This window comes from Protopterus annectens, chromosome 7.part0 (genome assembly GCF_019279795.1).
Source record: "Protopterus annectens isolate FY-2018-M chromosome 7.part0, PAN1.0, whole genome shotgun sequence".
Lineage (NCBI taxonomy): Eukaryota > Metazoa > Chordata > Ceratodontiformes > Protopteridae > Protopterus > Protopterus annectens.
Window position 1 is genome coordinate 1198675423 of NC_056739.1, and position 16491 is coordinate 1198691913.

The 16491-nt window shown below is 37.8% G+C and overlaps 1 long non-coding RNA gene across 1 annotated transcript in view; it reads left to right on the forward strand.

Moving 5' to 3' along the window:
• LOC122806962 overlaps positions 1–16491 on the forward strand; it is a 621739-nt gene that overhangs the window by 186044 nt on the left and 419204 nt on the right. The window contains exon 2 of the long non-coding RNA XR_006365571.1: positions 12403–12461. This is a non-coding gene — a long non-coding RNA (uncharacterized LOC122806962). The remainder of the gene's footprint in view (positions 1–12402; positions 12462–16491) is intronic.

Sequence of the window (16491 nt, forward strand, 5' to 3'; positions counted from 1 at the left end):
TTGATTCCCTTTTTCCATATCAGATTGAGGTCTCTTATTCTTTTCAAATAGCGTGGATTGTTTCCTTGTTATTTCTGACATCTCCCCTTTTCTTGGATGGGCTGTTGCCATTCTATGTTTTTTAGTGAGCTCCGATTTACAAAATTACTTCAGGAGTCACTTTTGCAAATTAAATTTATTATTTTGTAGTTTTTTGCCTCCTGTCACTTTTCCTGATTCTAGTGTGTGTAGACGTAGGCCTTATTAAGGTCTATTATTGTCTCACTGATTGACGTAGCCTTGTTGCTATTATTGTCTTTTCTGTGTTTTTCAATATGGATTTGATTGCCCTTGTATCAGGCCTATCTTCTGACAGAGAAGATTTAAGTGCTTTTGGTTTGGGCTCCAATAATGAAAATACCAATTCTGGAGCAGTTTTAGGGTCCGAAGCTACCTGCAATCTTGCATTCGACAAACTTCACAAACATTTACGAATCTTGAGATCCAATGTGTGGCATGCCAAGCTGTTCAAGGCGTATATTACCAAAAATATTACCCCACGGGGACTGAGGGTAAGGATACAGCCCTTAGTGTCAGATATAGATGAGGAATTATCACAGGAATGGGCAGAAATTCAACATCAAGCCAGCATGTCCTTTGTCAAGGCTCTTAATAAATATTATGAGCGTACAATTGACAAGGAGATAAACTTGGTCTTGGATCTGGCTAATGATGTTAAACCATTTGAAAAATAATTTTTTTTTGTTAAACAACTGGATAGGGTGTCCTCTGATTTGGACAATCTGGAGACTCAACTTAAAACTAAGAAAATTCAAAAATACAACAGGGATTTGACAGATTACCAAGGCAACAACCCCTTCAATGTAGTAAAACATGTTAAATTTAATATTCAAACAAGTCGGCCTTCAAAAAGAAAGAGACCTAAATCTATTCTAAAGCATACTTATATCTCAGATACAGGTTCATCTACGGAGGAATTTTCCTCTGGCCCTGAGAGTGAGCTGCAGTCTGTTTCTGGTTCACCCACCCCCAAGAGAACACCTATGGGTGTCCCTTTAGGAGCAGGTACAAAAGAGGGGGGAGGAAACACAAAAGCCATCACGGACATTCAAGGTCTATTGCACCATGTGATGAACAAGTAGATTCCATTGAATACAACAATGTTTTAAATTTATCCAACTATGTTTTATCACCCACCGAAATTGCTATTTTGAATAAAGGACTCACATTTGTATCTGGCTTTTTTGTCAGTGAGGATTCATTTGCACAGGATGTAGTATCTTTTTGTAGATTATTGAATTTAAGAATGTTTTTTGGGTCCACTAACAATTTTGATGTTTCAGATAAATTTATATATCATAAATCACAATTCAACCCTCCCATGCATCCCGTTGTGTCACAGTTTCAGAACAACATTCTCAAAGATCTCCATTATGTCCGATCTGTTTCTGATTGTCGTTCTAATAATATTACTACTCAGGAACAGTTAGCCATCAGAAACATTCAACACAACCATGACATTGTAGTAATCTCAGCTGACAAGGGGGGTGCTGTTGTTGTTTTGGATTGGAGTTATTATAATGAGGAAGCACTCAGACAATTGTCTAATGAAAAATACTACGTCAAGATGGTTATTAATCCGACCCCTAGATTTCAGCATGAAATTGAAGAATTTCTTTCAAATGCCAAAGACATTGGTATTATAGACAGCTCTCTTATGCATCAATTGTTAGTTCATGATTCCTCGAATCAATATATCTATTTCTTACCAAAGATACACAAACATCCTACACATCCTCCAGGCAGACCCATTGTTTCAGGTAGGGGTTATATCACTGAACCCCTATCACTTTTTTTGACAGACAGGCTCAAACCCCTTTTAACACTCATTCGTTCACGGTTACGTGACACCACTAACTTTCTTCAGATCATCAATGACACACAACTGGATCCGGACTGGTGGATGTGTACTTTCGATGTAAGTGTGTTATATACTAACATTCCCCATTCTGGGGGTTTAGAAGCTTTATCCTTTTGGTTAGATGCTTCGAGTTTATATTCATGTGAATTTAATGAATTTCTTTTGGATATGGCATCTTATGTTCTGAACAACAATGTCTTCTTCTATCAAGATGTATGTTATTGGCAGACCAAAGGTACAGCCATGGGTTCGTCCTTCGCGCCCATTTATGTGGATCTTTTTATGGCCTATGTGGAGAAGGATTTGATCTATAACTCTGACAATAATATTTACTTGGAACACCTTGACATTTGGAGAAGATATCTTGACGATTGTTGGGCAGTCTGGAGGGGTGAATTGGATGAGTTATACAATTTTCTGGCTTATCTCAACAACAACCAATGGGGAATAGAGTTTACCTTACATTTTGATCATGATCAAATTACTTTTCTTGATGTCTTGATCAACAGATTACCTGATGACACGCTAGGTACCAGAGTATATAGGAAACACCCAGAATATAATACCATCTTACATGCCTCCAGCTTCCACCCCCCACACATATCCAAGAATATTCCTAAGTCACAATTTATAAGACTTAAGCATGTCTGTTCTGATGAAAGATCTTACCATGAACAAAGTAAGGACCTGACAAATCGCTTTAGGACTAGGGGATACAAAATGGGTCATGTCTTTGACGCAATACATAAAGACAGGCATATGCAGAGGAATGATTTATTGACCTACAAATCTGATATTGTATCATCTTCAAATCCTATCAGATTCACTACTACTTATGGAAGGAATTCTGATGCCTTGATCCAGAGTATTCATCGACATTGGAACATTCTAGCATATGATCATGAGTTATCTTCCATCATTCCCCCCAAATGTATGTTTTCCTTTAGGAAAGGTAGCAATTTAGGCAGCACATTCAATCATTACAAACATTCACATGACCACAATACTCTAGAACCTATACAGACTACCATTACTGGCACCATTGCAGTAGGATGTTATCCTTGTGGACATTGCATCAATTGCTCCAAGATATGTAAAACAAAGGAATTCACCAGTAGGAACTCACCCATGGTATATGACATTAAGTTTTTAGCTAACTGTAGCTCTGATTGGCTAATTTATTTAGCAACTTGCACATGTGGGGCCTTTTATATAGGCCAAACTTCAAGGCCTCTCAGACTAAGAATATCCGAACATATCAGTAATATTAAAAAAGGCAGGATAAATAATGCACTATACAAACATCATCTCATACATCCGACTGCCAATTTTGTTTTCACTGTCATTGATATCATTCGTGGCAAAAAATGTAATAAAACTGGTTGGCACTCATTATTAAATTCTAAAGAGAAAAAGTGGATCATTAAACTGGGCGGACTCTTCTCACCAGGGTTAAATGACAAACTTTAGGATTGACCAATAACAACTGTGTTATATGTATATATAGACAGCTTTGATTTTGCTTGAGTTACACTGATGAAGGCTGTATATGTGATATCAGCCAAAACCGGTCTGTGCATTTTCTTGTTGTTCTATGGATTTAATCAATAAACCCTAGTTATTTAATTGGGTCTTGTTTTGTTGGCTTTACTTTGTTTGGATTTGGCTTTCCCTGAGCCGTGCATCTGTTTCCGGGCAAACTTTATGTGGTTTGTTTCTTACTGTTCACACGGCATATCTTGACCTGGCCAATGCATTTGATACTATACCCCATGCTGGCATTGTTAAGTAAGCTGAACACCTTACAAACAGATTCCTGAGTGAAAGGATGAGTAACAAACTGAATAAAAGAACCAATACAGTATGAGTGGTAGGTGCCTCATCAGACAGTATGGAAGTAACCAATGGTATCCCTCAGGCGTCATTGTTGGGACCCACCTTTTCAACATTTACTTTTCTGATCTACAGAATGGAAACCAAGACCTCTGGCTGCAAACTAGGAGTTATTCCCAAGTCTCCCTCCAAATACACTAACACTTCAGCAATAATTTACTCATGTAAACAACTGGTATACTGAAAATGGACTCAAGTTAAATGCAAAAGACAATATCCCACTTCAAAATGAAAATTTTGCCAAACACCTTGGATCATGGGTTGAGAACTCCCTCTTTTCAATCATCATGTGACAACAGAAGTCAGAAAATACTTCTATGTAGTGCAGCTAATTTCCAAGGGAATACAATCAAGATCTAAAGAGTTTGTTGTTCACTCATATTCAGAATTGATGCAGTCAAACATTGAATATAATGTCCCATTCTGGGTGTACCTCACCAGACATATCAAACTTGTAGAAAGACCCCAAAGGTTCCTAACTAAGAAGATCATAGGCTTAAAGACTCTAAATTATCAAGACAAACTGAAAGCGTGGTCTCTTTATTCAGTGTTTTACAGACTGCTGTGGGTAAAGCTATGCCTTGTCATCTATGCCATTAGAAACCCAGCTGTCCTGGATGTATTGTATCTCCACAAGTGTAATAATTCCAAAAATACCAGAACCAGGGACCTTTATCTTCCCCAGCAGATAAATAAAACATGACAGAGAGACAGATTTGTCATGTAACACCTCCCCACTTCTGGCACAGACTGACCTTACAGATTAAGCAATGTGATACACTATCCACCTTCAGGCAGGACCTACATGATTTGAAGGGCACCCACAAATTCACCCTGGGCGTGACTGACCTAGTCCTCCTAGAGAAAGGTAATACAGCCTAAGGGTGGGTACTGGCAAGGCATAAATGGTCATGAGACTCAATTGCCTCCAACTTCCTATGAATTCTCTGAATACTATGAAAAAGAACAGTAACAGCACCCAGACCCTTGAACCATGCTCAGCTATGCAGTCATTTTACACTGGAAAAGTTTAGGTGCTGGGTTTGGCAGCGTTTTTAAGCAAAACCTTCTGATAAGGTTAATGAAGGTCATCTTATTTTGATTTTCTTTATCTCAAAGTATTTGCCCGACTCCATTAGAAGCTTGGGTACTATGTCTTCTAATGTAGGTAAAATGAACCCTTCTCAAACTGTTGCTTTTTTTAAATCAACACACATTCTTACTTAACCATTGTTTTTAATTACTGGGACTATGGGCACATACCACTGACTTGGTTCAGTTACACTTTCAGTAATATCAAGACTTTGTATTTCTTTTAGATTACGTCTACTTTGGCTGGCATAGGAAAAAGCATTATTTTGGGGGTATTCAAAGCACATGGAACAGCATTCAGTTTTAATACTGGTTAATAATGAAGGAGGCCAACTTCAGCAAAAGCATCTTCACTGACATTGTTTATTCTACAACTTATGTCCATTTTGTATGCTGCAACTGAACATCATTTATGCACAGACCATTTAGTACATAAAACCAAAACCTAGTCTTGTGCTCCATCTACTCTGACATGCCTAAGAATTTACTAGTTTACTTCAGGTGGCCTGCAGGGCTGCAAACTTCAGTCTCTGTTTTATACAATATTTCACTTCCATAGGCCACACAAACAAATTTGCCACACAGTAAAGTATTCCAATTCAAGCTGCTTCACATAAATCACAAGGCCAGAAAAATACTGCCCAAAATATCTGGTTGATCACTGCCAACATTATTGTAAAAACAGTCATAAGACTTATCTGTCTGTGGCATTTGCTTCATTCCAACTCCCCACACAAATCATAAAGCCAGAAAAACTATTAGAATATCTGGTTGAATACTGCCAGCAGCATTATTGTAAAATTTGTATTATAAATTCACTCATCTCACCTACACTGTGTGATTCTTCTCTGTCTGGAATTCTGCAGATTGTCCCCAATTTTGATCTCTGTCCAATGGGCATTATTTCCACTGCTCATTACTATATATATATATATATATATATATTTATATATGGGGGGTCTACTTCATAATGCCGAAATTTCAGAAAGCCGACAACCATATGGCTGACACATTATGACCGACATCCGAAATCTCGACATTGTTAGTAGACCATGTAAAAGGAAAATAAAATTTCCTTTGAACTTCTAGTGGGGGGGGCTATGCCCACTGGACTCCCCCAAGGAGGGTTCCACCCCCACACCCCCCCATAACTTTAATATACCAACTCCGAGATCGCACTACAGTACAGGAATGCAAATCTTTCCATTCTGCCGTATAATGAGATGCTGGTTCCAGATGTTGGTCATATGGGGTCAGCTTTATGGTTGTCTGCATTCTGGAGTGTCGGCAATGTCAGGTAGACCCATATACATATATATATATATATATATATATATATATATATATATATATATATGGATCTAGGATTTTTGAACGAAAGTTCAAAAGCCCGAATCCATTACCACCAAAAACACTTTAATGAAAGCGCTTTCGTTAAAGTATGTTAAAAAAAATAATAAAATCTACTTGAATGCAGGGGGGGGGCAAGCCCCCCTGCACCCTCCAATGTGGGAGGCTGTGCCCCCCACATCTCCCTACTTTAATATTCTCACTCCGAGGTCGCACTACAGTGGGGAAAAGGGAATTTTCCCTTACTGCACCGTAGTACGACCGGAACAACAAGCATACTTATGCGAAAGTGTTGCTTCGGTGAACAGCACTTTCACGCAAGTATGCTCACCAAATGTGAAAGATGGAGTTGAGCATCTGCATGGATCCCATATATATATATATATATATATATATATATATATATATACACATATGCATATATATATATATATATATATATATATATATATATACATATGCATATATATATATATATATATCTCTATATATGCAAACTATATATATATATATATATATCTACACACACATATACACTACTTCAGGTAGCTTTGCTTGCATTTGAATGTTGTTAGGTCTCAACTCTTGTGACCTTGCAACATTTAAGTAAAAGTAATGTGGCTTGAATATCAAGTCAAGTGGAGCCTTCCCTCGTACCCACCGACTCATCTCCTGATATTCCACAGGTACATTTTCTTTTAGTAGGTGCACCCTTTATTAATTAATTAATTAATTAATTAATTAATTAATTAATTAATTGATTAATTTTTAGAGCAAAGAAACATTGCTATAAAAAATAAATAAATAGGAAAAGATTGGCCCTATAGGCATGGTGCCCTATGCTATTGCCTAACACTGCTATGCATAAGGCCAGCCCTGGCTCATTATGGTAACTGTCACATCTTGTGCCTTTGCCAGGTTTATTGTCACTGTTTTTCAAACATTTGCTTTGATTCACTGGAATTATGCCTTTTATAAAACTTGCCATTCACTTTGCATTCTACTTCACACACATAATTTGTCATGTTTAAATTTGCATTATGCCTTTGTTCTAATTCCACCTCTCTGGTCATTTGTATTCTTTTTTTTCCAAAGTCAAATTAACTTCAAGCTGTAACTTTTGTGTACTTCTACATCAGTCATGCCAATCACATTCTGTGCTCTATTTGTTCATTTTTTATGCTTCCAAACTCTCAAAACCACAATCTCCTACCTGTTCATAGAGTCACTGTACAGACTTCAGCCATTCTTACTTTGGTTGCACACATTTGTTATCATTTGACATGTTCTGTCATGTATCATATTTATTTTTGGCACAAAGTGTTCATAGAGTTTGCCTATTACTGATTCATATGTAACACTCTGGTACTCGATAAATGTAAATGAAGTCTCAGCCTTTCTGCCTGTGGCACACAAAAGTGTATTTACTTATATTTCTTCTGATTCTAGACTAATTTCATCAGTACATGAAATTATATAAATCATATAACATTCTGTTTCCAAGTAGGTCAGCCAAAGAGTTTTGAGAGGTCAAACGGCTCTGATGGGTAAAACTTCACAACAGCCAAAATTTAGAATTATTGAGCTATTCAGTTTAAATTTATTTAAAGAAGGCCTTTGAGAGGTAAAGTAAGATGTCTGATTAAAGAATTTGACTCTGAGCATTTCAGATCACTCAAACTGATGTTTTGTGATTGCACAGCTCTCAACTTCTTTGCTCAAGAATCAGGAGCAAAGCTGAAATTAATGGGGGTGGAGGGCAAATACACAAAATCATGGACAATGTTTAGATATTACTGTTGTTTTTCTTCTTTCGGCTTTTCCCGGTTAGGGGTCGCCACAGCGGAACTCCGGTCCACTAATGATTGGCAGTAGATTTTTATGGTGCCGAGTTGCCAGCTCAACACCCAACCTTCAACGAAGGCACACCCATTCTATGCATGTCTTTCAAATGCCACCCGACCACAGGGAGGACATGCAGACTCCACACAGAAGGCACTCCAGCCGAGAATCGAACAGGAGAACCTCTTGCTGTGAGGCAACAACGCTACTGCTGCACCACCGCAGCTAATGTTTGGATATTACTGTAATTATGTTAAAAAAATTGGAACAGCAGTTTTTGTATCAAAATGCATTGCCTGTACAGTACTAAGCATGAAACTCTGTCACTTTTGACAGACTGTAATCCTCAGGGATATGCAAGCAAATCAAAAGTTTTGCAATGGACATAGCAAAAATATTTATTTATTATTATTTATTTATTGGCATTTGTTTACCGGGAAAATCCACTGAGCCAAAAGAACCCATTTTCAGTGGAGGCCTGGGGAGAAAAGCTCTGCAAGACAGTTAATATAATGGTATATAATATTCAAAATAGATAGCACATGCAATCAGTGTTAGCAAAATGGAACGATATTAAGCAGACTACAGAGTAGAAAGGATATACCTATATAACATGCACAGATAACACAGTTTAAGGGTAGATTCTAAAACATGCAAACATATTGTTATACATTTTTATGATAAACTGTCATATACAAATATTTACAAGGTAATGAAGGAGTAACAGCCAGCATAAATGGTGAGGAAAGATTGATATTGATTTAATCACAGATGATAAGGCCATCATAGGTATAAAGTCAGTATTATAGGCATCGTAAGGTCAATATGGGTTAGGATGTGGGGATCAGGTTTTAGATGAGTGGGATATGGAACATCTGCATTGCCAAAGGGTGGAGGGGTGTAGGTGCAGAGATTGTTTGAAGGAGGACATATTGCTGGAGGATCTGATAGACATATCTAGAGATAGAGAATTCCGTAGCTTGGTCACTGAAAAGGAATAAAGCACATTGCCAGCTGGGAATTTTGGTTTATCTACTTGAAGAAGGAGTTGATTTTTGGATCTGAGTGGCCTATTTGGGCTGTAATGGATGAAAGGACTGGACAGTCTTGGATTTGTAAATAATTTTATGTGCTGTGGTTAACTGTAGATAGATTAGGTAATTTGGGAGTTCAAGACAGTTAAGTGCTTGTAAGGTGATGCAGTGGTGGGAAGAGTGTTTGTTATTGGTTGCAAACTTAGCAACCTTGTTGTAGCAGGAAACAAGTTTGGTTTTTAAGGAGGACTGAATGTTGGTAAGGAGAGGAGCTCCGTAGAGGAGAGATGGAAGGAGAAAGGTTGTGGCAAGGGTACGCATGGTAGAGCAGTTAAGACAGTGTTTGTGCCTGTAGAGGGTGCCTGATTTTTGATTTGTTTTTGATGTGGAGATCGAATGTCAGGTTTTCGTCAAGAATAACTCCTAGTAATTTAGTGTGGGAGACAACCTCTATGGTGGTATTATTTTGAGAAAGGATGATGAAATCTGACTTGTTAACAGAGAGATTTTTCTCAGGGGTAAATATTACCAATTTGGTTTTGTTAGGGTTTAGTGCTAGGTGATTACTGGCCATCCACTTTTCAGTGGCAGTAAAGGCGTTCTGAATTATTTGCAGAAGTTCAGGTGTCGAATTGGCAGAGCAAATAATGGTCGAATCATCTGCATATTTTACTACAAATGCATTAAGGATGAAATAGAAGTCATTTATAAAAATACTGAAAAGAAGGGGTCCTAAGATAGAGCCTTGGGGAACACTTGTTGAGGAGTCAAGGAATGGGGAGAAAGAATTGAGTCATCTAGTGGATTGTTGCCTGTCTGTTAGATAGTTAGTGAACCAGTTTAGAGGTGGGGGAGAGATACCTAGGGTGGAGAGTTTTCTGAGGAGTAATTGGTGGGAGATCATATCAAAAGCCTTTGAGAGGTCAGGAAAGAGCAAGGATACAAGTTTGCCAGTGTTTCTAGCTTGATTGCATAGCCGGCCTTAGGCCTTGGTCACTGCTCTAGCAGGGACGCTTTTCCAGTATTTATTTAATATAGGTAGACCAGGATGGGGGCACCGAGTTGTGTGGTGAGGGGTAACGTGGAGCCTTTTTGCCTAGAGCACCATTTGACCTAAAGTTGCTCCTGCTTGATTGATTGTGTTCTTAAAGGAAATGAGATCAGTAGCGGTGCTGTGACCTGGCCTGAACCCATGTTAAGTTGGGGAGAGGAGCTGGTTTGATAGTAGATAACAAAGAAGTTGATAGTGGATGCATTTTTCAAGTATCTTGGAGAGAGGGGGAGAGAATAGCTATTGTCGTTGATAAGTTCTCACTACTAAAGGTGTCTCAGAACAAAGTACAGGTAAAGCGAAAAATGCTGAGTACACCACCACAATTAAAATACTTCAACTTTAATATACGTAGTTAAAAACTCACTAAAACTGTAACAAAAATAAAAGCAAATGAAGCATCCAAACGATAAGTGCTTTCGGCAAGTTCGCCTTCTTCAGATCATAACTTCCTGTGCTTCTTTTCATGTACTTAAACAAGTATTCACCAATCAGTGAGTTCCCTTAGCTATACGCCTTTGATCCTCCCTACCACAAAACAGAGAATCACTTTCATAGGAAGAGACAAGCCTCCAGTTTTAATCAATAGAAAGACGTTTTTGCTTCAGGATGGGTTTCAAGGGAACCATTACATTTAAACCTGGAGGGAGGTTCATAGGTTCATAGGTAGGTACTAGGCTATCGGCACAAGCCTAGCCAAAAAATGTACCCTGGCTTTCACCACCCAAGAAAATTATTTTCCTGTGCCCCTGTTGAGCAGAGCCACAGAAGTGATCCTCGGGGTGAATTTCCCATTTCCCATCCAATCATCAAGATTTTTCTTGAAGAGTGCTAATGAGGAGCTCTGTTTGACATAGATATGTAGTCTGTTCCAGAGTATGGGAAGTCTCTGGGACAGGAATCTATCCCTCCAGCATGTTCTGTTTATTGTGGTGACAAGGTTAAGGTCCCTAGAGCATGTAGCTCAGAGGGATTGGGATTTCTTTAAGTGGAGCATGTCCAACAGCTCTGGGTTTGACATAGCTTTGTATGTTAGGCAGAGATCGCCTCTGAGTAGGCGATATGCGATGGAGTAAAGCTGTAGTTTTTTGAGACTGTCTGCATAGGGCATATGTTTGAGGCCAGTAATCCTCTTTGTGAGGTATTTCTGTGGTCTTTCCAGTTGTTGTTGTAGATGTCTTGTCAGGTACATACCAAAAGGGGTGTTGTACTCTATAATGGGTCTAATGAGTGATGAGTAGAGGGGAACAATGACCTCTTTTTTTCTGGATGAGAATCCTTTTGTGATGAGATGAGCCACATAGAAGGATTTCCTGACCACTGTGGTGATGTGATTATCAAAGGAGAGACTACTGTCAACCTGTGTCCCAAGGTCTCTTATCACATTTTCGGCATTAAGTAGACTACCAGCTATGTGGTAGTTCATGGGTACAGAGTTTTTACCAAAGGGGATGACAATACACTTTTTGGCATTGAGCTTCAGGCCATGGCTTTGACACCAGGTATCTGTCTCATTGAGGCCCTTTTGTAGTTTGTCCACATCGTTAGGAGTTTCGATTATGGCTCCTAGTTTGCAGTCATCTGCAAACTTTGTTAGTCAAAGACCTCCTGTGTTGGCCTGCACTTCAGAGAAGTAAATACCAAACAGGAGAGGACCCAGGACTGAACCATGTGGTACTCCACTTGTCACTGGTCTGATGTCAGATTTAAATTATTAATTGATCCGATTTCACAAATCTCAGTATTGTTTTGAATGTCCCCTGCTCTGTGTCCTATATATAGGCATTCAGTAGCTTTAAAGCTAAAAGTATGCTTTGGATTAGATACGATGTGAGTAGCTAATGCTTTTTTTATGTCCTTTTGTCAAATGTCTTGTAAGTGGCGTAAAGCCCTGTCTTTCAGTCATTGATCAGTTTTGCCTATATAGAAACAGGAGCACAGGTGACAACATGCTAAATAAACCAAGTGTTCAATATTGCAAGTTGCTTTAACATTAAACATGTAGCTCTTGCCTGTTGTTGGATGAACAAAAATGTTACTACTATCAATAAATTGGCAGGCTTTGCATCTACCACATTTATAAGTTCCTTGTCTCAAAATACTGGTATTTTTCTTAGGAAAGCCATCTTTGTTGCAAAGGAGTCTTTTGATGTTCTTCTTGTTTTTAAAAGAAAACCTTTGTCATTCACCAACAATGTTTTTTATTTTTTCATTTTCAGTTAAGATGGGCCAGAACCTTCTGATGACATCACATACCTTCTTATTATCTGTACTGAAGGTGAGAACACAATTTAAATTTTTTGTTTCAAGATTACTTTCGATTTGGGGTATATCCGATGGTATCGGGTTTCTTCTTAAAAGGGCTATACTATACATTTGCATTAAAAGGGTAATGTCAGTATATACATGCAAACATTGTAGTGGCTTTTATACTACTAATCATTATAGCCACCAAGTCATTAGCTGCTTGCAGCCTGGCCTGTGCTTTATGGTTGGACCAAGTTAGTACGACTTTCTAAAGATGTGCAGTACTGTGCTTCTTGATGGACCCCAAAGAGGTCCAGAGTGATGACATAAGAGAGAATGTATGTTCCTAGTGGTTAGTAATATTTGGAAAATTGTATTCAGCAGAGTACAAAGACTATACCTAGCTACACCCTTGATCGTATACTCACTCATTAGTAAGTTCTGGATTGTCTGACATTGGTAAACCATGGAAAAGGTGCAAAGCAAACATTACATTGCCTGTCAGTAATCACTCTTTCTTTAAAATGCAGTAACATCAGCGTGAGAATAATAAGGTTTGTGGGGAATGGGAGTTATCTTGCTCCCCTGCAAGATATGCTCAATGTTTGTATTAGACTTTCATAAATTGGACAGCTTGTCTACACACATTCAGAGAACATGTACATTTGAGCTGCAATTTATGAGCTTTTCTGATCAGGCAAATGTGATGTGAGCTTTTTGGTAGTTAACACACAATATGAAACCAATGGCTAGAGACATGAAGTCAGCATTTTCACCAGGATCTTTAAAAGACTAAGTGCTTTCTGGAGCACAGTGCGGGATTTTTTTCTGGTGTAGGAAGAACTACCACCATAGTACATTAGACAGATAAATGAAGAATCTGCAGTTCACGCGGTTCCTTATAATGCATTCCAATGAAATCATAGCACATCAAAGAAAAACAAATGCATACATAATACATATGCATAGATTTTCAATACACAGATGACAACAAATGAAATGCTCATATTTACAACTGGCATTCAGCTACATAGCCTGCTAAAATAGAAAACATGGCTTATATTACATGCATCCTAAACAATAAAATTCAAAAATTCTGTAGACCACAGGAAATAAATTGTTTTACAGTAGGCGATCTTGTGTATAAGCTACATGGAGAGTTTGGTCTATTCTTCACCGTAATACCCTAATACAGCTACAAGTGAGATTCATTTTTTTAAAGTTTAACAGTGTACTTAGCATAAGGGATTGCTACTAAACTGGGATTTATAGACATTTATCTGTTTTACCCTAGACCTGACTTATAGCAGCAAGCCATGACCCTAAACTGCCAAGTCTTGATAATAACTGGGTGTTGCTGTACTATCAGAGAGAGAGAGTGCAGCTTTGTGCATCAAGGTGTCCGTGGGCTACTCGGTGGTAAAGGCTGAGCAAATATACAATGCTGAGTGGAAACCATGACTGAATTTATGGGGTGATAGTTTAGGGATCACAGAAAATATAATCAGTTTGTAAAACAAAATGTCTTGCAAATGTGGAATGCACTGTACCTTGTCTCTGCGTGCTGCATAGCTCAGAGAAGTATACGAGCTACACAAAAAAAAGAAATAAATAAAAGCTAAAAGCCGGTCTGTCACTTCATTCTGTGCCTGGCATGAATACGCATCCAGCCCAGCAGTTATTTTACTTTTTCTCACAAGATTAACTAGGTCTATGTGTGCTAAACTAAACAGTAGACACTGGCACAGTAAAGAGTGTCACGGTTAAGAAAACCGTTACATGCTACAGCAGACTGCAGCAGATATTGTGACTATATTTACTACAACATACTGCACAGTTATGTGGTACACAGTTTAATCTTGATAAGTACCAGTGTAGCTGTTACAAAGTATGTAGGTATTACCTGAACATTTAAACTTTTGTGTAACACACTTAAGTACTCATTCACCCCTTGCTGAATAGCAACCTCCCCAAAAAAACAAAGAAATTAACCCTTACCTAGGAATATTTGTTATTGAGGCTATCTATCTATCTATCTATCTATCTATCTATCTATCTATCTATCTATCTATCTATCTGTCCATCTGTCCATCTGTGTGTGTTCTTATTTAATTCTTTTCATCATTGCTGCTACAGTATCATTGGAAAACTGCTACTGTATTAGTGAAAAAAAATTCCAACCTATGTCATTGTATAATAGTCATGCTTATTTTCCTAAAACTGACTTCTAACAGTTTGGATTTAACCTAGCTTAGTATGGCTGTTTTAGTATTAATTTAAAAAGGCATGTTGTCCAATACTAGAAAGATACCTGAAGTGCAAATTTTTTCTTATACAATATAATTTCTGATCACTTAAGTTATTAGAGAAGTACCAGGAAATATGTATAAACAACTAGAATGAACCTGTAGGGTACCTTTCACTCATGCTGTGTATAATTGCGTTTTGATCATTAATAAAGACCTTTAAGATTGCTACTACAGTTTTCATTCAAGATATTTTCAGTTATTTCTTCATACTGAGGCTTGTAGTTGCAAAGTGTGAATTCTTTCCTTATATGTATATTCACTTGCTTTTCTGCATTCTTGGAGAGCTTTACCACTAAAATATGTCTCCTTTAGCCTTTGAGGATACCTTTGATTTTTTTCCAGCTTATGTTTATGGTAGAATTTTTCAGGTTTTATTTATTTATTTTTTTCTTGATTGGGAACCTTATGTTTTAAATCTGTGTCACATTAGCAGGTATCAAGTGTGATGATATGATGTAGTGCCATCAATGCTAGGGAGAGTAGGGCAGTACATATGTAACATATGCCAGCATAGCTAGCTGGAGTTTTGTAAATAATTTTATGTTATTTGACTATCACACTAATTTGTGCAGATGTTTGTGTTAAAAATGTATTTGTAATGTTGCTTCTGTGAAAAATGTACATGTATATCAGACAGTATTATTATAACTGATTAAATATATATGTTAGAGATTTCTGGAACGGAAGAGGTTAACCTCAGTCCAGCTAATTCTGAAAAATAGTTTGAAAATTAAATAGGTTGCTTTAGGCCATAAAGATTTTATCTTACAGGTCTGATTGCAGCCAGAGACAAACATGCCTGGGAAAACCAGGACTAAGAATCTTGCTGGTGTGAACTAATTTCTACCCTGGAAGGGTAGATGTTTTTGAAATTGTTTTATTGCTTTCAGATGCTGCAATAGATTTTCGCAAAGCTTTGCATGTGTATTATGATGTCATTTTATAACCAGCACTGAAATGATTCTTTAGATATTAGTGAGAGATATGATAGAACACTCGCAGCAGCACTTTGTTTTCTGGAACCTGACAGGAAAGATCTCTCACAGATATCTCACACAACCACACACCTCACCTTGCTTTGCTGTAGTAAGCAACTCACCACTCATCATCTTGCCTTGCTGTAGTAAGTAACTTAACCAGGGAACAGTAATTCTTTAGTCAGTCAGGAAAATATAGTGAGATTAGTTGAGTATTGTTTTTCCTACATCTGTGTGAATCTATCAGACTGTTATTTTTTGTATCTCCTGTAATTGAAACTCTGGAGTTTATTGTAACTAGAGATTCAGTATTCACGTTTTCTAGCTTATTACTTATTATTAAATATTTTGGGTCTATATTAGATAACCGAAAGTTATCTTTAGCGAATGCTCACATGAACGAAAATGCCGGTAATCGAACTTGGTATTGTGGGGGGCTGCACCCCCCCCCCCCGCTAACTATATATTCCAACTCCGAGATCGCACTACAGTGAGGAAAGGGAAAATATCCCACTCCTCACTGTACCACGACCCCCACAAATACCTTTTCAATTCCCAGCATTTTCACTCGTGATCGTTCACAGTTTTGTCTTTTCATGCTTCTAATATAGACCCAATATTTCTATACCATTCATTGTGGCTGGTCTTTTATAGAATACATTTAACATCTTAAGAGTACTTATGCTTATTTTACAGACACTGTGGTCGCTCCTGAAAGCTTTGCTCCATTGGTCAAGCTCTACCATTTATATCAGTATTAATTTTACTCAGTATA